We start from the raw sequence: 24,880 nt of genomic DNA, 5'->3' as shown, positions 1-24,880 counted from the left end.
ATATATTTGGGATAGGAGGAGAGACCTGCAGACATTGTGTGTGATGAGAAAAGGCTGTGTATCAGCGTCATCTGATATCCTGTCTTAAATGAAAGATAAGCTGGGGTGATATCCTCCTCTGTAGCTGATCTGGATGATTAAAAGGTTGTTTTTGATGAGTTGCCTCTAGATAAACCTTTGCATTTCCACCTTTCGGGGGGGCAGGCACTGCATGTGTGTTTTTACAGTGCTAATCTTGGGTTTTTTGCTAGGAGCTAAGAAAAAAGGGAAGGAATGATGGGAAAGTCTGGCAGGATAGACAGAAGTCTCATTTTAACAATGGTCAAAGCTACTGTTTATACCTCCTCACTCCACCTCTGCATGTTGTCTCGTGTTTCTTCTTAAGTATTGTCAATGATTAGCACACAGGTGAAAAATCATGCTACACTAGTTGGAATGATGATGCCAGAAATGTTTATGATGCGTCCTACCTTTTTATCTACCCATGAAAGACCACAGCACTGGGCTCTCCTCCAGTTTTCAGGATAGGGAGGGTTTTTGGCAGGCTGCTTGGCGCTACCGGAGTGACCTGGGACTCACCGGAGCTGCAGCTCACATAAAACCAGACACTACTTTGATGGCGTGGAAACTAGATAAGGACTTCAAAAACATGTTATCAGTGCACGCTGCATCTGTTGGTCGTTGATCAGAGGATTTGAAAACAGATTAGCGGATGGTAAAGGTGCCAGTGTAGACTGGAAGCATCAAAATTCCCTTAAGGATTTGTGTATTTTTAAGCTTTCCCTATTGAAGATTCCTCAGTATTTAAGAATTAAATTATTTACTATGTGGGTGCATTTATAATACTGTTGACTTTGCTTGTTCTTGCAACCGAGCCAGATAATGTGAAACCTATAATAAATAATGATACAAGTATGTTTTGCCAATAGCATTGTAGTTTTTAGATTTGGATTTTTTTTTACCAGGCAGCCACAGATATCTGTTCTTTTTGATGTAGCATAAAAAGCACAAGTCTAATGTGAATTGCTTGGGTTGTGTTGTCAGTCACAGTGAACACCCAGTCAGAATTAACGTTTGTCAGTGTTAAGTTATCATTGCATGGAAGTAGGTGTGGGCAATATTGCAATATAATGTACATTGTAAGACAAGATGAATGTGTTTACTGTAGTAGCTATACTCAACATGTATTTAAGGTGCATATGACCATTGTGGGTAATGTTCCAAATGAATGGACGGGTTGCTGAGTGACTTCATCAGCATGGTGCACAAGCAGGCATGGGGCAGATCAACATGAAAAGTTGTGCCTAAAACTGCATAGATTGTAAAAGTAATGGGTGGAAAATGTCCACAAGGAAGCTTTCCTGTTTGCTCTGAGCAGAATTAGCTGTGGTCAGAGACCTGGAGTTTATGGAGGCTGTGGATGGTTTTGCTCTGAAACTGCAGAAATAAAAACAGTTGTTTTTCCTCACACTTTTACTTTGTGTTTTAAGCTGTTTAATGAATATTGCTAGAGCTCTGTGATATGTGTTTATCACTTCAGTTTGGGAATCAATGACAGCTGATAGAGGAACAGGCAGGTGGCTGTGGATGGAAAATGTATCTTGTCATCCTCATAATATACCAGAGAAAAAAAATGTGTGTAGAGTCTCCTTTCATGATCCTGTGTGGCCGATCAATAATACTGATTAAATCCTGTATTGACACAGTTTGTGTGAAGCGCTGTCTGATTGCACTGGAGTTATCATATTCTGAGAAAAGAGCAGGTTTTTCATCATGCAAATGTTTTAACCATTACCAAATATGTAATAGCCAAAATGAGCACACTGTTTTTTTTTTATGGCATATACATACTCTTTTATGTCCTTAAATGTGTGAGGGGGCTTCTGTCTCTTTAACCTATGTTAAACCAGTTGATGTTTTGGCGCACACGGGTCATCTCTCTCATCCTGTTGAGCCAACTTTGTGTATAGCCTCATTTAGCATTATCACTGCTATAGCTGCAATTTCTCACAGGAATCTGTATCATGATAGTTAGCTAGGGCTGACAGATGTCTGTCCTGGTGGAAAAAAAAACTAAAAGTTACGCAATCCAAGGATGTGTGTCACATACAACTGAATCTCTGAACAGAAACATTCCAGGTTTCCAGTAAACTGCTTTATTTCAAATATTGAAAATGTCCACATATAAGCTATTGTGATGTTGTGGAAACACGTCGTATCCCACTGCATTCACTTGTTTGTAAATTGGAAACCTTACAATGAGAATGACATATTCCTACTGAAGTAGATTTACTGGATTCCTACATCAATGTGACAAAGTATTTTCAGGGTTCATCACGAACACATTACTGTCTGGCCTTTTTATCCATTAACAAATTCTTACTTGATTCTTCAGAAAATGCATTACATTGATCTCCCATCCCTCCATGGTAATGTCATTTAAGTGCAGGTTGATTTTAAAAGTCTGCACAGCATTACAATAAGCAATAACAGACTTGATGTTCACTGTAATGGATTAAACAACTCAAGCACATTTGCCAGGCTCTGACAAATGATTTTCATACTCTATGGAAACAAATGACTGCAAGGAATCATAGAAAGAGTGTAAGTAAACGAGTTTCTCAATTGTTAGTTGTGATGTTAAGTATACCACATTATAGCAAATTGGTATGTAAAACTACTTTTATGGTCCTTTTTAAAAGCATTTGTATTGCGACATACATACTAATATGTATATGAAATATGTAAGCATACCAAATCACAGTCACTACCAAACTTATGATGAGAAGTTTTCTTGCAGCAAGACTTTCTATTTTTTTCCCCTTGTTTATCTTTTCTCCCACATCATTCACTGTATCCTCATCATTATTCTCCCATTTAGCTCTATAAAATATCCACAAACCATTTATGCTGAACAGTGTTAGGCTAAAATAGGCTTTTGTGTCTCTGAAAGGCCAGTCTGTAATTGTGTATAATTGAGAACACTGTACACAATACATTTGTGTGATTTCATATTAGTCCCCTTGAATACACAAAGCTCCAAGTCTGAGTGGTTTAGATTGGATCGCAACAACAAGCCCTACTCTACAACGCTGTAATTATGCAAATGCAATGCATGTTTCAATCAAATCGTGTACATAAAGCACACTCATAATGATTTGAATTAATCACAAGGCATTTAAGAAACTTACCAGAAATGTTTGAGTGCAGTGAAGATGAGTTCGGGTGATGTTATGAGGAATAGTTTTGCTGGTGTAATCAAAGACACAAAACAATGTAGCAAAATTAGTTAACAAGCAATACATCTATCTCCTCTGTCTGATTGCACCTTATCTTCTTATCTAATGAAAACTCAGATGCATCAGAATAGAAGAGGTCAAACTTTGTTAGTTGTGTGGCACTTCAGTAACCTATACCTTTGACCTCTCTACATTCTGCAGAACTACAAAGCAACACAAAAATACCAAGCTTTAGATCCTCTATGAATTTTAAGTCCTCACTAGCAAGTGCTGATGATAGCTTGCTTTTCATCCGCAGTGTTTAGGAAAGGTGGCAACATCTACAAAGCGTCGTGCACAGCCACGCACAAGCTGTTCCGTCAAGACTAGCAAGCTGTTGTCAGGACTCACACAGGAAAAAAAAATGTTTTCTCAGAGGACATGCTATTCACCTGCGGCCGCTGAGGCTCCAATGATGAGTCTTGATCCAGGAGCCCAGCGTGTGGCTGAAGCTAATAGGGCTGCCCACTGGGACCTTAGCAACAAAGCTAATGCTAATAATTATGCATTAATATTCATTTATGTTTATACTGTTATTTATGTCTGTGTTAATGGTGGAGGATGCCAGCTGTTCAGTTCAGCAGCACATGATGTGGATTGTATAATTGATGAAATATAGATGAGCAAACTTGCACTGGCTTTTCCGGGTTCACAATCATGGGCAGTTCTGTGGGGCCATGTCTGTATGAGTAAACTACATATCTACAGCCACAGTATCCTGTACATGGGGATAGATGAGATAGACATGCCATTATATTAAGACTTTAAAATGTGTTTAAACCTGTATTAACAGATTTTTTGGCCACTTGGAGGCAGCAGAAACAAGATATGAAGACTGACATAATATCAGCTTTTAAGTTAACATGGCTAACTTTTTAACAAACAGTATATACACATGCAGCACAACATTCACATTCCCTCAGAATTCTGTCCAATATTCACTCTCCTTTTAGCTGTTTTTGGTCTCTATAAGCTCCTGAGGGAAATATGTTTCTTTAGCTGTTAAATGCTCCACTATGTTCACCAGCTGCCTGCTGTGTCAGGAAACAATGCTGGCGAGAGAAGTGAACCGGTGAGCTGGTGATAATTATTCCTGCCACTTTCACATGCATACAGACATTTGATCAGATATTGGTGTGAAAATATGATTATAACGTTTTTTACCAAATAAAATAGAATAAAATGAACATTCAAACACTGTGACAAATGAGGGTCATCATACTATTTGCATATTGTTAAATCTCCATCATGTTCCTCTAGGTTAGATTTAATTGTGGCTGCTGTTATCATGGATTTTTAGATGATGTGTAAAATAATTTAGCAGTTTTTCAACCAATACACTGGCCTTGCAAACTATTTAGTTGACTTATTAGACAAACTTTAAGTGGGTCTAATCAGTGAATCATTGGGAGTAGTGAAGTTAATGACATGACTCACCACCTCTCAAAACCACCAGACAGCTATTTAAAGTAGGTATGCAGATTTAAAATGAAGCGGGCTTCTGCCACTGCATGGGCTTATGTGTTGCTTCAAATTTATTCAGAGGACAATTTGGATGACAGGTTTAGGAGAAAGTTGACATCAACATTTCCAGAACAGAGGCCATGTTTTTTTTCCTAGTTGGACAAGAACTTTCTGCAAAGGATTAAAATGAATTCAACTGAATGTTTGAGACAGGGAGAACTGTCAGTCATTTATTGCACTGTTTGAAATGATGTCTGCCCCAGGCAAACGCCTCTTGAGCCTTGCCAGACCACAACTAGCAAAGCTAGCTTTACAAAGCTGCAATGTTTGTGACTCTTGGGCACTGATAATTTGGCGGCTTTGGATTTCTGTGAGCTGCTGCCATTTGCCTCAAAACTAACATATTAACTACCTGAATGTCAGGCCTGTTTCACAACTGACAAGCAGTATGTTTTTTTCAATTGTGATATAGACCCTTCAGAGTCCTAGTTACTGTAAAACCTTCTCCACATGGCATTTTACATTATGTTGTCTAAGCAAAACCCATTGAGTTTCCAATGTCACTGGAAAATATTGGAGGAGGAGGAAACATTTCAGCAGCTTTAGCCTCAGGGAGAAATTAAAGGTGTAAATCCCACATTCCTCTCTTGCTATCTTATCTCACTAGTTTCCCCTCTAACTAGATCTGGTGTCACCTCAAATCCAATATTGTATATCGTTGCCACGTGTATCCAGGCCACTATATAGACTTGGTTCATCATAATCATTTAATCCAATACAATGCATCTGCTGCAGAGCATAATTTGTTTCAAGGGCAGTGAAGTTCCAATTGGCAGCTTGTAGAAAAGCTTCAGTTTCTATAGTTCTCATCAGATGTCGAGCTTTTCAAACTTTTTTCCCCATGTTTCCATAATTTCATAATGAAAAAGTGATTCAAAGTAAAAAGTCAAACCTCTGAGGGGTTTATGTTGCCTAACCAACTCCTGGAAGAATTACATAATGAAAACATTTTATAATGAAAACATGTCAACTCCTGCAGAGTGAGTGAATGTTTAAAAGATTAAAAATGCAATAATGAGTTTTGTGATAACCATCGCTCTGTCTCCACAGAATGCATGCCTGCCTGTGACACTTTTTTTTCCTAATGAAAAGCACAGCAATGGCATTTCAAACATAGCTCCTTCTTTAGCTGAAATCCTGGGGTGCTATGATTGGGTGACACGCAAAACTGGTGTCTCAACCCCTGATGTGTAATTTATGGAAAAGGCAGAAATCCTTTATACACTCAGGTGTCTCGCTGTGTGCACTAATCAAAAGATGTGCAGTGACAGAATGGAGCAGGACGAGGCACTTGATGTTTTGTCAGGTGGAGTGGCACTGGGAGACGCAGGAATGCTGTACGATTCATCATTTAGGTGCTTTTATCAAAGAGAAAATACACTGGTGCTCCAGAGAGAGAGAGAGAGAGAGAGAGAGAGTGAGTGAGTGGGGGAGGGAGAAAGAGAGAGAGAGGGAGGGAGAGGGCAAAATAGAGACCCAGAAATACAACAAGTGTACCTGCGTGTGTGTGTGTGCGTGCGTTATGTAAGCACCATTTTTGAAAGCTCCACAGGGAGTCAAAGTTGGGGAAGTTTCCTCTTTGAGTGTGACAGAGTGATAGATAGGTTAATGGGTGTTTCAACAGCACTTACTTAGCAGTGGTTTCTGTGATGGCCAGACATAGATGTGCTTATCAGTGCCCTTATGAGTCACCCGCTATAACAAAGCGCAATGGTGACTCATTAATTTTCTTTGGTACATGAATCAAGGACAATCAACTGGGTGGGTTTTGCTTTTAATTAAGACTCAGGTGCAGTTATTCCAGTCATGGTGGGAGAAAATGGAAAATGAGATGAAAGTAAGAGCAAAGGTAGAGTATCTCAGTATCATATTAATCTGCATGGAGTTCAGAATTTATTCTGTAATTGGATCCTTCTAATTTTACCTTTTTTTTTTGCCTGAGCTAAAGTCAAGACTTTAATATTGAAAATTCATAACCTGACATTTGCAAATGTGTGTGTGGCTTCTTGTTCCCATTCCCTTACATAAACTTAAATCAGCAACTGGCATGGTACTGTAGCTTAGCATCTTGGGTGCAGCGCAGCATGGTATAAACAGAAAGTTGACATTTTATCACTTAATAAATGTAATATGGCAAACAGTTGCCTGTTTGCCTATGGAGCAACATTATCATCTCTCTGTGGCCACCCAATGCATAATCCAATTTATCTCTATATATCCATGTCTCTTTCGCTGCTGAATACTTCATGTGTTCACCAGTTAGTTGCTAACATTGTCTGTTTTGTCATTTGGTGCTGGTCTAGAAGCATACATTGAATTTCACATGGTATTTTTTACAGAAAACAGCTGCCTGCTGCATCAGGAAATGAGGTCAATAACAACACTGGAAGTGAACTGAAACATTAAAGTTGCATGCTGTTAAACCAAAATGACCTGAAAGATGCTAAAATGCTGAGGGGAACTGTGGAGTCACATGATAATTCTCTGTGGGTTTTACATTATAAAGTTGTTTGACTCATTATTGTTGTTAAATATTGATTAGTGCAGTTTTAACTAGGATGCAAGGTTCAGTTTCGTTGTCAGTTTCAAGATGCTGACATTAAAACTTGACACTTCTTTTAACTAAATTGTTTTACTTTAACATAATTGCACTCATTAGTTGAGATTTCATCAGGAGAGATTTGCTTTTGTTAATCAAATAACTATTTAAAAATGTTTTCTCATTTCAAATATTATGTAGACATGTACCTAGAGACAATCATGTTTTCTTCCCAGGCCACAATATTGTAGTGATGTATAATGGTATTTTGACACATTCACCCATATGCATAAAGCGTCAAGAGAATGGAGAAAATGTCTTTCACATTTAATGCAGACTGTGTCAGTTTCTGCTGAAATGGACCCAATACTCCTGCCAGACTTTAAGAATAGCTACCTGACTTAACAAAGTGTACTTGTGAGAAACTGCCTAGGGTCTGGGGAAAAAAAAAAATCAAACTGACCAGCATTCCTCAAACTCTATGTTACCATAATTTTCAAATCCCCCAAAAGAGCTCTGGGAAGACAACGCTATTACAATTCTGCAATCCCAGTTTAAATGATGGTACCTTTATTAGAGACAAACCTGGGGGATATTATTGACTAGAGTTTGACTTAAGCCTGCTACAGGATACAGTATTTACCCTTGCAGACACAAACAGATGAGCTCATACAGAGGTATTCATTAGAAACGTGGGTGTGAGTCTTTGAGTTTATCCAAGTATTCTTAATACTGGCTGCTCTGGAATCAATGCACTTAATAAATAGCAGCTTACAGAACCTGACCTCAAGGTCTAAGCTGATGAGTGCATTTGTCTGAGCGTGGAGGCAGACAATAGGAAAAGCTAATCTCACTATCATCATCAGCGCATGGAATCAGATAGAAAGAGAGAGAGAGAAGCAGAGAGAGACAGAGGAAATGAAGAAAGAAGAACATGGGTATTTTGGTCATTATTTACACAGAGTCCAAATAAAAGAAAGAGAGATGAATGGTGCCATGGTACAGCGACCATAGATAATACAACATTTTCTTTTCATGCTCCTTCATGTCGGCTGCAATACGCTACTAAGACAGTGGTTTTCATTGTGAAGATAATGAAATCAACTCAGTATAGCCTTAGTAAATGTTCAGATGAAAATTGGCTGTGTCTCCAGTCTCTATTTAAGGGTCTCCGAGGTAACATCAGTGTAATTTGTTTGAAGATGGGCCAAAAATCTGATTCAGCCAAAAGCAGCAGAGAGTCATTTCTAATCTAGGTGGATCATTTCCCTGAAGGAGCACACTAACGTCATAATGTTCCAGCTTTAACACTCACTTTCACTGCTTCAGCTAATTTGTCCCTGCTTAGTAGGGTCTATGTTAACGAACTTTACCCAAACCAAACTCCAGACCAAGTGTTCTGCAAACATGTGAAAGCATGGTAATGGGAATGCTTGACAACTCAAATAGATGAAAAATATCAAGTCAATTTTGAATATGAATTTTTGTAGAGGCAATAATTATGACTCTGGGAGATGACAAAGTCATCGCCAACCTGTGGAGAGAGACAAAAACAAGACAATTCCGGTGCTCTCTTTAAGACCTGCAGTTCTGTTTTGTTGTAAAGTCTCATCTAAACTCATCCAACTGAGATTACACAGCCTGGCTAACAAGCCCTGGGTTTATTCACTTGATAGCTCTTGATAGAGGAGTAATATCCTTTGCCTCCTCTCAATCCCTTGTTCATCTCTGATGTGAAATAGAAAAGCTTCCCCAATAACATTTTTGAAGAACAAGATGTATAGGAAAAGCAGCATGCAGTGCAGATATGCCAAGTGAAAAAAAATCATGCTGGTAGTAGCCTGGTAATTCATTGTATAATACAGTTCTCCTTCAGACTTGTTCAGGTTTTATCTTGTAATGCATGGATTTATTTTTGTGCATCCTCAGTCTTTAATGCCGATCTAATCAATATTTTTTGCTAACAATGGATAAAATGGCCGCATGAAATTTTAAAGAGGTTGTCTTAGTGATGAACCCACAGAGGATTATCACCTGACTCTACAGTTCCTCTGAGCTCTACAGAGTCTTTTGGTGCTTTTTAACATTGTGGTAGCATCGTGGCTACCAGGGAACAGGATTTAGCGAAAGGTCAGTTAGCTAATAGATAAATTATGTGAACATCAAGCAGTTGCAAACAAAGAAGGGACCAGCCATAGCTAACGAGGCAACACAGACAGTCAGTCCTACTCATGATTAGCTGTGAATAGCATTTGCATTACATCTTTCATTGAAAAGACCACTGCTGCAACAGACAGGTCAAGTGCTTCAGGCCTGGTGGATTCTCCACCATATTATTTATACCACCACTAGAAAAGTCAGAGACTTGGATCTCAAACTGAAGGATTTTCAATTCATGTCCAGATCTCTCTTTACTCTCAGACATTTGAAGTTATTATGCATTTTCCCTCTCACATCATTGAAGTGAGTATGTATTTCTAACACCTGTCAGCTTATGTCCCAAGCCACAACTGCAGTCTTCCTGTTTTAATGTCAGCCCTTAGAAATGCCCTACATCTGCCCTCAGGTATTGCTTTCCCCCCCGCCCACCCTTCACCCACCAAACCCACCTCCTCCTCTGAGGCTCATTCATCTGTGTGAGTAATCAAGTGTTTGCACAGGAATGACTTTTGTGATTGGGATGAATTTTGAAAGATAAATCAATTTTCAAAGTTTAATATTTAAGAGAAGAGAGAGTGCGGGGCGTCGTTGAATAATGCATTTGGTTATTTAGAGCTCGAGACAGAGGGAGAGTCTGGACTGGTTCCAAGTCAGAGGATATGAGAGCTCCAAAGCAGGCCACTAATGAAAAGGAGACATATTCCTCTGCCCTCTCGTTTGAATTTCATAACTCAGAAATGCGCCTTGTTGCTTCCATTCACTATCTCTATCTCTTTCTCTCATCCTCACACACACATGCACACACATGATTACATTTAAACTTTTTCAACACTGCTGTATAATACAGCTGAATAACATAACTCATACAAAAAATGATGTGTGCTCACACAATACTCTAAATCAAGTTGGAAGAAACAGTACAGCAAATAGAAGACAGAATATTAGAGTATAATTGTTGTATTTGTATCGCTCCCCATCTCTCTGACGAGCGTGTTGTCATGTGAATAGAGCTCGGTTTTGTTTCTCAGCATGTATCTCTCCTCTCATTTCTGTCCTTTCACTTTATCTCTCTCTGCTGATCCTACTGTGCAATCAGATATGCAATTGTTACTGTTTCTTTCGACAAAAACATGTTTTGAACAAAGGCGTCTGCTGAAGATGAGTCCCCTGAAAATTAAGCAGTTGTGTTTTAATTGCTTCTCTTCTGCTCTAGCACCTACAGTGTACTACTCCTCTCTGTTTAATTCATCTATCCCTCCTCCAGAGGAAGTATAGAAGCACGAAAAAAAAGAAAGGCATGTACTTTGACCCTCTTTTCCTCTGTCCTTTCCACACTGCAACTAATGCAGCCTAATAGGTTTGATCCACCGTGACATTATAGGCTCAGTCTGCATGTGTATGGAACAATTTGTATGTAAGATAAATCCTTGGTGTCTTGTTAGCTCAGTTTCTATGGGATCATCCATTTTAAACTTTATGTCCTGTTGGTCTCTTTGTGTTGTTCAGTGGGCCTGGTTAAGCTATATCCTGTGCAAAATCAATACACGCCTTGGGAAATCCTGGAGGGAAAATGTTGTAGTCTTTGGACAGAAAGAGCAGAAAAATAGGAACTAGGAAGCTTCTGTGTGCACAAAACATACTGTCACTCAGTATCTGTAGTTCAATGCTGGAAAATGAATAAAATACCCCATTACAAGTACAAGTCCCATATTTACAATTCAACAAAAGAAATAGAAGTATTATTGACAAAAGGTATCAAACATAAAAGTACTTGCAGATGCAGATGAATTTACCTTTACATGTTATTTTATCATATGTTATATTTTAGGATTTTTATTACCGATAAATTAATATGTGAGAAGCATTTTAGTGTTATAGCTGGTTGAGATTCAGCTATGTTGTGTACAATTTAGTAGTTTAATGTACTCCATAGCATTGTATCACACTTGTAGTTTATAACTACAGGTTGCTATAGGTAAAGATAAATGTAGTGAAGCAGGTGTATAAAGTAGCATTAAACTGAAATACTAGTAACCTGGAGTGCACTCTACATGTAATTAGTTACTTTCCACCGTTTTCTGGTGTAACTGAGCCCATTCTCTCCTCTCACTGTGGCACCCTGCTGTGGCAGCATTAGGTAGACATCACTTGTGTGTAAAATAACTAAGGCTCGCATCCACTCATACAGACATGCATCCATCTTGTGCTTGGGTCTTCCTTCCTCTGCGCCTGTGTGCCTCTCACATGTCTCTCTGTATGCAGCAGGTTACTGAAGACAGCAGACAGTGAAAACACATAGAGAGAGATTGCTCTCCTCCCAGCTTGACTGATCAGAAGCTCCCTGGTGGATGGCGCTAGATAAAGTGAAGAGGAGGATGTAAGGGAGTGGGAGTTAGGCTGGCTGCCGATGGATTAGCAGCCATGTTTACATAGTGGCTGATATAGTCTGCTGGAGCTGCCCACGAATGATTTATTGATACTGAGGGAGATGGGGAGAGTATTAGAGAGTGTGATGTAGAGGATATAAAGAGACATAGAGAGAGGGAAGGGAAAGTAAGGTGGGAGAGTCAGGTGTGTCTGTGTGTGAAAGACACAAGGAAAGAGATCATGCAAAGGAACCGGGATGTTCGCATTCAGCAGGCATATGTATAGCTCTAAGTGCGTCTTCAATTCAGAGGACAGCGTGTAAGCCTAAGAAGGGTGCTTGCTGCTCCTCTGCAGCGAGGAGCACAGGGAGGTGACGGGGAGAAGTCAACCCAGATCTGTCATAAATACACCGCATTACCCATCATTCAGTGCACCTCCGGGGTGAACCGAACAGAAGAGGGATGATGGGGGAGGATGAATGGAGCAAAAGAAGGTGCACACACCTCTCAGGGCCTCATCCTGCCATTCTGACTTGTGACGACTGACCTCATTGTGTAGAGTGGGTGACGGGCTTTTAAAGCATGTCAGACAGAGAATCTGAGACGAGTGGTTGGTGTGATCTAGGCTGCAACAGACGGAATGAGGAGTGCAGTAAAAAGATGACTTTTAAAGATTGTTGTATAGAGACATGATTCAGGGCTCTGGGCTTTGAAAAAGTGCAGTCAAACTTGTCCCTTATAAGTATGTGTTGGACCATAACTCCAAACATTTCAAAAGTGAATTCACTTTTAAGATGGTTCTGAAACATCCAAACAAAACAATATGCCATAGTTCTGGCTTTAGTTTAAAACATTCACAATATTCAATAAAACTATATAAAGCAGAATGTAAAGAATAATAGTTTTGACATCATGCTTACTGTGTTGCAGGAATATCTACTAAAGTTAGCATGCTGACCAGTTAACCCTGTTCTGTACTGTTTTGACATTAGCTATGTAACTGTAGCAAATACTTTAAAGAGAGACTGAAGCTTGCTAACCATAAAACAAGCCATCAAATCTACTTGTCATACCAGACCAAGTGAGGCTTTAGCAGCAAAACACCTAAGTGCACAGACTTGAGCTAGGGTACATTTCACTGCTTCTGAATTAAAATTTTTATCTTTCAAAAGTTACAGTCTCTTTTTAAATTTAGCATTAAGTGTTCACAAAGAGATTAGAGGATAACGCCATAGTGAACAAATCCTACCCATTTATGGGTATAGAAGTCAAAGTGAGTTACTGCTAATCACATTAGAAATTCTTTAGTTTACTTTAATTGCATTTTAAGAATTCACATGTTGGAGAGTATGAGGGATTGTATGATGTTGCAGTGTATAAAGGAGGTGTGTCTTCACATATTATGACACAGTAACCAAGCTGGATGAACTTCAATATTAATATTAATCATGATTTTGGTGGAGGTTCAGACTGTCAGAGGTCCTAACATTTGGAAGAAGACAGTTAGCAATCAAACTGTCCTGGAGCTTAGAGTTAATGCCCATGACTTTTCCTTTTCTCTCTTAAGTTGTCATGTGTTTAAATGTTAATTAGCCCCTTTATCGAAGAAAACAACATAACAAAACAAAGGTAGTAGTGTGAGACAGATGGTGATTAATGAGAGATGGAGGCAAGAAAACAACAGATAATCAGACAGCAAACCTGTAATTATGTTGCTGGTCTTATTTATTTCTCTGACGGTGAAACACAATTTTTTGTCAGATGCTGATACTGCCATCATTTTAGCTCCCAGGAGACCACACACATACAAAGACCACCTGCATTAACTAGCTTTATCCTCAGAGATCTGATGGGTGAATTGTCCGGTATTGTCCCTCTTCTCACTGCACTGTTTTATATGTCCTCCTGTCTTGAACCTTTTCCTGCTCTCTCCCTCTTGTAAGAGGGAGTTGATGGCTGGTTTTAAGCTCTCTGAGTTAGCGCCACCTGATATAGAATATATATATATATATATATATATATATATACACACACACACACACACACACACACACACACACACACACACACATACATCACATCACTCTCAGTGGGGATCTCTTTATTATTAAAATGTCTAGCAGTGCCCTCTAGGCCCTTCTCCATCACATCACCTTGCAGCCCACATCCTCACACCCCTGACGCTATGACTAGTCCTCATTAGTTGTACTAATATACTGCTTTCTCTCTCCCTCTCCCTCTCTCCCTCTTCCTCTCCCTCACTCTCTCTTCAATGGGCGACTGGATGTAGTGTGTGTAGCCTTTGCTCCATTGCTGCTGTGTCTCCTGCTGATGGATATGCTAAAACATACTGCTGCTAAAAGCTCTCTGCCAGAACATTAATTACATTCAAGAGACTGGGTTGTGCTTCAATCTGATGTAGCTGGCATTAAAATCAGATCTACCTGTTGTGATATTTAGGTCTTCTTAAGTGTTCATTCTTCTTAGTATATTCTTTTACATCTTTCTTAGTCTTTTTTGTTGCAGTGTATTCTGGTTTTGTAAAAGCTCCACAAACTACTACGCACAAAGCCTCTTAAAGGAAATTACACAGGATGCACTGTTGATGTTAAATGTGCAGGGGAAAAGCCTGATAATGGCTATCAAAGGCTAACAATCGCTTGCTCTCACAGAGCATGAGATACTGTATTTTTGTCTCAGCTGCATGGTATACTTAATATGCAGTATGTTTATTTTTAGTCTAAGGATTAAGTGTTTTTCAACAACACTGAAGCAACAAGTGTGAAGTATTGCATGCAACAGATTGCCTTTTTGTGCATGTGATGGCAACAGTATGCTAAAAATAACAACACTACCACCACATCAAAACCATTGTGAGTACATCAGGTACCCACAACTATGTGGAAGTTTGGCAGGTTCATTCTCTGTATAGGTTTGACATTGGCCTAGCTTAGCACACAGTCTGGAAACGGGGAAAGTGCTGTAGAACATAGCACAGCTAAAAGTAATTGAACGTTTTCATGTTTTTCTGAGGGCTTACCGCAGCAAATCTTACTAACCTCAAACACAAACAATGTTTGAACTATCTGTTACTGGGTTTTGTACAGAGTGATGAAAGCATCTCTTTCGGCCTTACAATAGTGTTTGCAGAAAATAAATCACTCCTATAAAACACAAATGCACATGTCATGTTCTCTGTAACAGCTCATTTCAAAAACACACAGCTTTACTCACATTTATCATCTTCAACAGCACCTGGGGCGTTTTGTTGTAGCGGCGCATTTCAGCTGGCTCCAGCGCCAGCCTCCCTCTCACACCCCTTTTAGCAAATTAGACCGTTTAATTAGGAAAAGCTCATTTGTATCAAATCATTTACATGGTGCAGCCAGCCTTTGCCAGGATATTCTAATTGATTATTGTTGCCTGAGGTGCTGTTGGCATGTGTGGATGTGTTCGTGTATGCATGTGTATTTTGTAAATGAGTAAATGACTTTGTGGTAATGATATAAGTAAAGAAACTTTATCAGTGTGGTGATTGCTATGGTCATGCATCTATATGCAACATTGTGAAAACAGGCTACTTTCAATAGCTATTTGTAATAGGTTTGTTCTATTAACCCATTATTTTTACACTTTGTGGCAAATATTTTCAGTAGAAAATACTTGTAAGAGCTGCCTTTCCTGTTCATTTTTCTTTTATTTCCATAAGTGATTGAACACACGCCTTTTCTCTGCCCTGAAGTGCCTCTTAGCACACTCTTGTGGTGACATACTCCATTCAATCACCTCTACAGGCACCACCCACCAACAGGAAACAAAGTTCCCTGATTTCATAGTCCCTTTTCATGTAGCTCCATTTAGGAACAAAACCCGTTCCATGGGTCGTCAAAAACGCTGCAGTTTAGGCGAGCGCCATTAAGGGAAGAAGCAAGCCTACTTCCCCATTGAGACTCACAAATGACCCTTTCATGAGACTGCTCTTTGACCCTTTTTCCAAAGCTGAATGAACATTAGAGAGCAGAGTGTGTGTGGGGGGGTTGAAGCATACTGGATAAAGAACAGAGAAAAAGAGACGACAGATTATTAGAATTCATCCAATGGTGCAATGAACGGCCTTTCAGCGGCAAGTTCCTCTTTCTATTCAGCAGCTGCACAACAAAGAGACATTAAATTATAACCAATGGTTACCATGGCACCCTGTGTGAGTAAATGTTTCAAATCTCTCTTCTCTTTCTTTGCATCTCTTTGCACGAGGCTTTTTCAGGAGCGTCCTAATAATTAGAGTCAGAGATGATAAGAGAAGTTGAAAAGTACGGGCTCATATCAGGGTCAAAAAGATTTTGAGCTTGTAAAGTGATGTTCACAAATAATTAATAATAGTTTGTATATGTAAATCAACCTTTGTAAAGTTTTGAAATAAAGCCGCATGAGAAATTAAAGTTTATACATGTGAAGAAAAGATTTGTATTTGGGGAAAAAAAAAACATGCATGACCAGCATGAGGAGGAGGTGCCAAGCTGTTGTGGCTGCGTGTGGATCTTCCACACGCTACTGAGGTCCCTGACAGTGTAAAATGAATTAAGTGTAAAAATGGCCAATATGTGTTATTTTTTTCGTTATTACTGTGGGAGAGTACATTCATCCAATCCACCAAGCAACTCAAAAGGAGTGAATACTAACAGGAGAATATTGCAGGAGATTTTGGCACTTTTTTTGGGCACCACCCACATGTCGAGTTGTGTTGCTCATTCCATGAATACACGATCCTTACAAGTTGTACCTCGTTGTAAAGGTGACTAATCAGGCTTTTCAATGATCTAAAATACAGTACAGTGTATTATTAAGGGCGAGAAATAATTAACCGAAATAATGTTTCCAAACTTTTTTTGAGGAGTTTAGCCAGACAACCATTTACACTCACGGGCAATTTAGAGTCACCAATTAACCTAATGCATGTCTTTGGACTGTGGGAGGAAGCCAGAGTATCCAGAGAGAACCCACACAGACACAGGGAGAACATGCAAACTCCACACAGAAAAGCCCAGGCAAAACGGGGCTCGAACCTTGAACATTCTTGCTGTGAGGCGCTCTGCCCGTGGTTTGTAAAATAGCTTATCAGAATTTTCCTTTAATGACTATATGACTCAATACTGTAGAAAAATACTGCAGACAGTCAGCCCCTGTGTGTTTTGTCCATGAGAGCTGATTCAGTGCTCGGGGAGAGGAAATAATTCTACAACTCTCCCAGCAAATCGGGTAGATGACAACACAGCCAATTTCACTCTGCCTCTGGACACTTGGATTTACATGCCGCACCAAACAGAAAATATTTGAAAATGTATGAATATTATGCTCTGAAAATACATGGTACAGTTTAGAGAAGTAAATGTCTGTCAAGGCAAGAGAAAAGGAAAGCATGGAGAGAGGAAGGTGGTATTTTTATTCTCATTAACCATTTTTGCACGTGGTAGATTCTTGAGCAAACCATCAAATGTGAGTCTCTCTGTGTGTGTGCATGTGCATGTGCGTGCGTGCGTGTGTTGTGTTACTGGAGAGCTCATAAAGAGATGCCATGCCACATCACATAGACTAACATGTTATGATCTACTAAGGCTAGGCCAAATTGACCCATCCATCAACAACAAGCAGCCAGGTGGTTCAAAGAGAAAAATAGAGGGAGAGAAAGAGCCAAAGGAAAAAAAAAAAAAACACAGACAGCTATGAGTGCATAAATGTAAAGTTCAAAATGAAAAATGAAAATAAAATGTGACTTTTGAACCTTTGTGTTGATGTTACATGTGCACCCCCTTGCCTCTAAAGCTCTGCAAATTAGCTGATTCTTTTTTTCCTTTGCCTTCAGAAACCCTGCTGTGAATCAAATTTAGCTCATCTGTGATAGAACCAACAGGCTCCTTTTCTGTTGTGCACTTTTGATGAGATTATTCGGACCAGAGACGGATGGAACAAAGCACTTCTTCCCGTCTCTGATATATCTTTGTCTATTGTTGTCTCAAAATGCCAGAGCCAGTGTGTCGACAAATCCATTTTTTTTTCTCTTTGTGATCCAACCGAGATACATCTGTAGTCAGATCAGTGAGAGGGGGACTGTGGGTAGAGAGAGAGGTGTTTGAGGTTCCTTTCTCTTTTGGTCAAAATGAAGGAAATGTGGACAGAGATAACAGTGATGTTATTAAAGTTTTCTGAACACAGATGTGAGACAATACTGGGTTCAAATAGTCAAACAGCAGTAATGACCGCATGTTGACTCATGATGTAAATACAAACTTTATTAGCCTCACTATCAAAGGCAAGACAAGCTTCCAGATAAATACTTCTCTACTAATTGAATTCTGTTGCAAAGTAGTAAGCTTCCAGAGTAATGAGACTGTATCCCAGAGACAATTAAGATAAATTAAATACATTATCATTATATGCAATCCATTTTTTTGGGTGTGATAAATACTGACAAGTGCACTAAACCTACTGATAGATGTATGAACATATCTGTGGAATATGGGGCTTTTATCCTCTTTTTTTCAGCAATATACAATGAAATTATAAAATGAAGAAATCCATCTGTAGCACATTTTTAAGACAAGCTCTTTCTTTGCAAAACTAATACATTCTGTTTTGTATGTGTCATAGTAAATATAATATCCATTAAACTGGTACTTCATTAAAATTCATTAAAACCTGAAAAAAACCTGAACCATTAATATCCGTGTATGTACACCGGCAACAGATGGAATGTGGAAGTGCCTTGCACGCTAGAAACCCTCTTTTACCCCAAACCACTTCTTTAAAACTATAAAAATAGCAAAACATGTAAGCTGAGTTAGCTTTTCCATGGCAAAAAATAACTCGAATTACAGTCAACAATTTTCAGTTTTTTTTTTTTTTTTTTGGCCATTTGGGGGCAGTAATAGTTAGACATGATACAAATATTCAACCTCCTTTAAGCTCTGTTTCAATCTCTTAAAGTTAAAGAATCGGCTCTTAAAATATAAAATGCTTCACTGTGTTCACCACCTAGTTGCTAGCTTTGTCTGTCATTTATTTAAATAGAACACGTTTAAAGCACGCCTTGATTTGGCCACTGTATTTTCGACTTTTTCCTGCAGAATGTGCATGCTGGTACAGAGTTTTTCTAGCCCTAAAATTATATTAGCCACAAATATATCTAAAAGGCCCACTTGTGAAATATCAGAATTTTCCTTTAATTATGAAATTGGTATGACTCAGTACTGCTGAAATACACTTTAGATGAGAGATGAGTTAAAGGTGCTACAATAGAGCTGAGAGGAACTGTAGAGTTTAAAGACAAAACTCTGTAGGTCTGTCCCTACAAGTGACCCCCATTCACATTATAAGGCATCATTTGATCATTTGTTAACAGTAATATTGACTGGAGCAGCTTTAAACCAATATCAATTTAATTCAAAACTAATTAAAACTTTCTAGCAGTAAAAGCTACAATGTTTTGATCATCAATAGAACAAGTAATGAGCAAAGGTTAACAATAGAGTCAACCCTGTACATTGTCATGTAATGAACCAGAAACCTGAACAAAATTGCCCACATCTCTCCTGACTACACACACAGGAAGAAGTGCAATAAACTGAAGCACCAGTTAAGTGTAGACAGAGCCAAGCAGGTGTAGTAATATTTTGCAAATCTGCTCTTCAACAAGGGCTCCTATGGATTTAAACATGAACCTATTATTTTTGGGGAAATTAGCACTGTAGGGGAAGTGCATCAGTTTGATGTGTGCCTCCAGAGGAGAGCATCAAACATTTGGTGAAAGTAAAACACCTTCTGTAACCTACTGTAGTTTTATAGTCATTAGATTTACCCTGCATGTTTGACCAATTGATTTGCTACCACTGTGCCAGCAACGTCAATCACCGTCATACAACAAGTCAGACAAACAATTATTGAACTAATAGGCGGCTTCCCTAACCAACCTGCTGCTTTCAGTGCAGCATAGCACTCAGCAGAGTGATTTCCGATAGAAGCTGCTGAAAGATCTTCCGCCTGACTATCCACACACCAAGGTTGCTGTCAGTGATGAGACGAGTCGAGAGATAAGAGGAGCTAACTGACCAGATAATCAGGGACTTAGTTTTCCGCATTTCCCCTCCCACGCTGCTGCAGCTGGCCTTTGGAACTCAGCGGAGCAGACAACCTGAGCTCACAGGTTGGGAGGAAAGAGAAGAGAAAGTCAATACCTCTGACTGCCCTGGGATCCCCCAACGAAGACCAGCAGATCTATCTATCTCTATCTCTCTCAGGGATAATAAGAAATCTGCAGAGGCACACACACATGTGCACTTCAAAGCATGTGCTGTAAAATCGAAAAAGTTAAACCACAGTATTGCATCAGATAGCTGTCCATACCTGTCAAAGACATCAGTTACATGCATACCATGTCTTTACCATGCACTCAGTCTTGGATTCAGTTTGGTTTTCAGAACTCAAACAAACTATCACTTAACCATTTCTTTACTGTCCACGTCTCGTCACTGTTTCTCTGTCCAGCTTTACTATGGCTTTCAAGCACAGGAAAAGCTGTATATTTTTTTCTTTTTGAGAAGTGAGGATGGAAAGAAAAATCCATAAGCCTGTTCTGTGTCTCCACTAAGGCGTTATTTTCAAGAACGGCTGGCTTCAAGCGCCTCCTGAGCCTCAGTGGTGTGGTACTCCAAACATGCAACAGGTGTGCTTTCTTTTCCACTTCCTTCCCTCTCTTTCGCTGTCTTTCCTTCTCATGCACTGACAGCAGCACAGGTGATTCTCTCCTCATTGTCATTCGGCAGTCAGCCGTGTATGAAGGTCAATACTTTGGGGTGGGGGGGTTGGGGCATGAGAAGAACAAGCCAATCAGAAGAGAGAGCTGAGACAAACATGTGATTGACTGGCTTGGGGGGGGGGCAAAGTGGAGATGAGGGCGCCAAATGGAATATGCATACCCAATGAGGAATCAGGAGATGAAAGGGCCGTGTTGCTACGGCAACACACCTGCCGTGGTGGAATATCGGTGTGGCTTCATTGATATGAGGGCTACAGGGTTTTAGGCCGTGGGTGTTTGAGTGAGGTTGGGGGTGGTGTGTGTGTGTGTGTGTATATATATATATATCACATACTTGTATACTTACACATGTGTGCAAACAACCTGCCACACACTGACTTGAAATGCACCTGCAACAATGCTGCCTCTTTTAGTTTCTCTCCAGCCTCTTTGCTCCCAATGATGCGAACCACTCTCAGAAGATTCGTGAGACGTTCATGTTTTGTTTTTTGTGTCCCCCTCTTTTCTTTTTTTAATCCATGTGTCTCTGTTTTGTCTGGCAGTAAAATATCAAACATTTTTTTCACTTTTAATGTCACAAATCTCATAATATGACAAAGAACTTAAACATCATAAAACATCACAAATGCTCATACAGTTTCATAAGCCTGCTTTTATTAGACCGTCTCCAGAGAAATGACCTGAGGGCTAAACAGATTGTCCTCTCACGGTCTTGAGTCTGCTAAATAATTGGTCAGATTGTCAGAATTGAGTTGTCATTTCCTTGATGTTCTGAGGGTCGTTGCCCTTTAGCTGATAAAAAAAAAACAAAACAAAAAAAACACAGATAGTTCTGATCAAGGGCTATCATAAAGTAAATCCCACATGGTTTATGGCTGATAAGGAAATGATATATTTGTTTGGCTTTTTACCACGGCCATTTTTCTATTTGCCATCACAATAGTATCATATGTGTACTATATAAAAAGATAAAATCACCTGTCATAGAAATTTATTACACTGACTGTATGGTATCAGATAACCTTGGCAGACTGGTTTCATGTATGAAGCAGAAAATTGTCATATTTTGAAATCTTAAGCATCTTAAGGGTATTGAACAATGTTAGGTGCACACAGATTTCATTTTTGAACTATTTTCAGTTTTGTGCCACCAAGCGTGTCAAAAGCGTCACTATATCAATAAAATAACAACTGATAACAAAAGCAGGTCATCACTAATACAAATGGGTAAAAGACAGAGAGGAAGAGGTGAAATATTTTGACTGCCACAAGACAGAAGCAGAAAGATATTAGAAAAATACTTGACTTATCCTCCCTGTGAGGCCATATGGAGAAAAGGCCTCGTTGTCCTCCTCCTCCGCCACGTCTCTTCTCTTCTCTCCCTCTCTCATTTATTTCAATTTGTCATGCTTTACTTTTCCCTTAAGAGAGCACGCTTGCTGGTGAGCGACCCCATATTGGCCGCGAAATTGTGTCTGCGCCTCGGCTGTAATGAAACATTTAGATGCAGGGGAGAGTGATGGTTGCGCATTAATGCAAGTGGTGGTGTTGCCAATGCAAGCCTCGGCTCCAAGCAGCCGGCTCGGCTTGCCACTCCAAACAGCATGGTGGTGAGAGATGTATCGTCTCTCAAGTCAACGCAGTTTTATTCCCCAAGCAGGGGTCAAGGGTATTCCAGTGGTGCATGATGATTTAGAGTGTTTGTTGACATCTGATGAGGTGATAATGGCACTGTGAAATGAAGGTCCTGGACTAACTATCAGTACAGGTCAAAACATGGACATATTACCAATCGTGTATTGCTGTGAAAGACGGTAATGATGCTGATATGAGCTGATAGAAATGGTTGGACTGGACTGAACCATTTTTTGCACAACAGCTATGTAAAATATATGCAACATATACGTGTCATATATCACTATATATACATCATCATTATTTATGCAGTCATTGCAGCAACGACGTCAAAAACAGATGTGAAGCTATTCTATTTTTAACCACTGTGACAAATATGAAAATAAATGTGTCACTAAGTGAATGTTGCTCACTGGAGGTTAATTAAGCTCTGCCAGTCCCAGCTGTGTAACATCTATCCTCAAACCAAAGCCATCCATAGTTAACACTCCACCACATGTTGCTGCATACTGTATGCTGTTAGCTTTGTAGGTGTTAAAATTTTAAAGCAATGCATAATTTTGCTTCAAAAGCATTAGCATTCATCTGCATGCATAAACCTGCTAGGGGGCTAACCCTCGCCTTAGGTTGGTAACTAAAAGGAAAGCAATAGACACAGCTTGCACTTAGTTATGTATGAGAGCTGTACACAGATTTTGCCTTATGCAAATAATTCCTCTCATCTTGCTGTGTGGATCAATTGGAACAGCACCATTAATATACGAATTTACAAATGTTAAACATTCATATCGCATTGTATGAGAAATTTATTATATATAAAACATTTGTTGATATAGATATAGGCTTAAACTTGCTCATCTTTTAGAAGCCTATCCAATCTTTAAGTAAGTGTAACTATTGCTGTATACCATGTTTGATGACCCTAAACTGTTATGCCCACCTTTTTTTTTTACCCTTGAAGCATGCAACAGCTACAAAACAATTAAAATTCAAAGTATTGCAGATGCGCTTGTCCACATAGTCATACATGCTTCCTTTGATTTGATGCCAGATTTTCCACATTGCCATTCTCCATTCAACATTTCTGAAATAAAACAATACCAAAGGAATATCCAGAGAAGTTGACAGTTTCTTTTTTTTCTTTAATCCAGTACTGGTTGTGGCTTCAGGCACACGCTCTCTTTATTACATGCATAGCTCCAATGAGACTTTGTTCATTTTCAGAAGACAGATCTGGTTCGTGCGCGTGTGTGTTTTTCAGAACCTGGTTAAGGGTCTGACATTGTAAGACAGGGAGCATACACTTGTGTTATTGAGGGATCAAAGGGAGGCATGTCATTGTGAATTCTTACATCTCTTTGCTACTGGAGCCAATAGGCAGACTGAAACTGCGGTCTGTTGAATTCTGCCTTGAGCTTTGCAAGAAATTGAGAGTTTTGTATGTGTGAGAGAGACATGCTGAAAGAAGGATGGCTCATTCACAAAATCCTCCAAAAAGCAGACTTTTATATTCATTGGCCAGTTATATATCCACCATCTGGTTCACAAAAATGTTCTTACCAGAAGAACTGTCCCTGGTTTATTTAAAGTAAGCCAATAGGCGATGACAGTTTCCAAATGAGGGAACATGTGTGACCTTTGAACAATATCGAATCATCAGTGTGTCATTTGCTAGTTCTGTTGTCAAGGAACTGGATGTTACCTAGTCATGACATATAATAGTGAATGGCAGATCCAGGCTGGCTTGACAAATTAAAACCTATTGGTTGCATTTGTTCTTAAACAAAGCTCTATCCATGCTGTAGCTAGCAGCTTTGTGACATTGTAGGCACAGTGAGTGGTGCATTGAGCTAAATGCTAATGCAAATGTCTTATAATTCATCCTGCAGAGGATATGAGTGTCTGTGCGTACTTTTACACCAGTCCATCCAATAGTTCTCTAGAAATTCCACTCAAAACCACAAATGCCAAACCCATGGTGGCACTTGAAGAAAAGTCAGGGGAGCTCCTAGGTCAGTAGAATTCATCTAGAGATTCCTCTAGAGGTCATGAATGTCTGTATAAAATTTCATGGCAGTCCGTCTAATAGTTGTTGAGATATTTCAGAACAAAGTGATGGAGTGACCCACTGACAGACTGATATTGCCATCCCTAGAGCCATGCCACTAGCACTGTGCTTTAAAAAAAACAAAAAAACAAGAAAACACAGCTCTGAGATCACCAGGGAGAAAAGATGCTATGTATTAGTGGTACACAGCATGGACATAGGACACACAATTTGTCACTCCTGGAGATGGAGGCTGCAGCAGCAGCAGAGGACAAGGCCAAGCTTCAGTAAAAACACACTGTTTAGTGAATCCTCATGTTGCTCACAAAAGAGAGTGCCTTTGAAAGGCTCAGAAAGGAGAAAAAAGGGAGAGGCAGGGGTTGAATTAGCATTTGATAAAAGACACCAGAAATGAGCTTGTGAGACATTTCATCCTCTCACATGACTAATATCAGTAGTGGGACCAGCCTGCATGACCATCACTTGTGTCAGAGCCAGAACCTCGAGCCATAGCATAACTTA

This window comes from Lates calcarifer, linkage group LG12 (genome assembly GCF_001640805.2).
Source record: "Lates calcarifer isolate ASB-BC8 linkage group LG12, TLL_Latcal_v3, whole genome shotgun sequence".
Taxonomy (NCBI): domain Eukaryota; kingdom Metazoa; phylum Chordata; class Actinopteri; family Centropomidae; genus Lates; species Lates calcarifer.
This window is presented reverse-complemented; position numbering follows the sequence as displayed.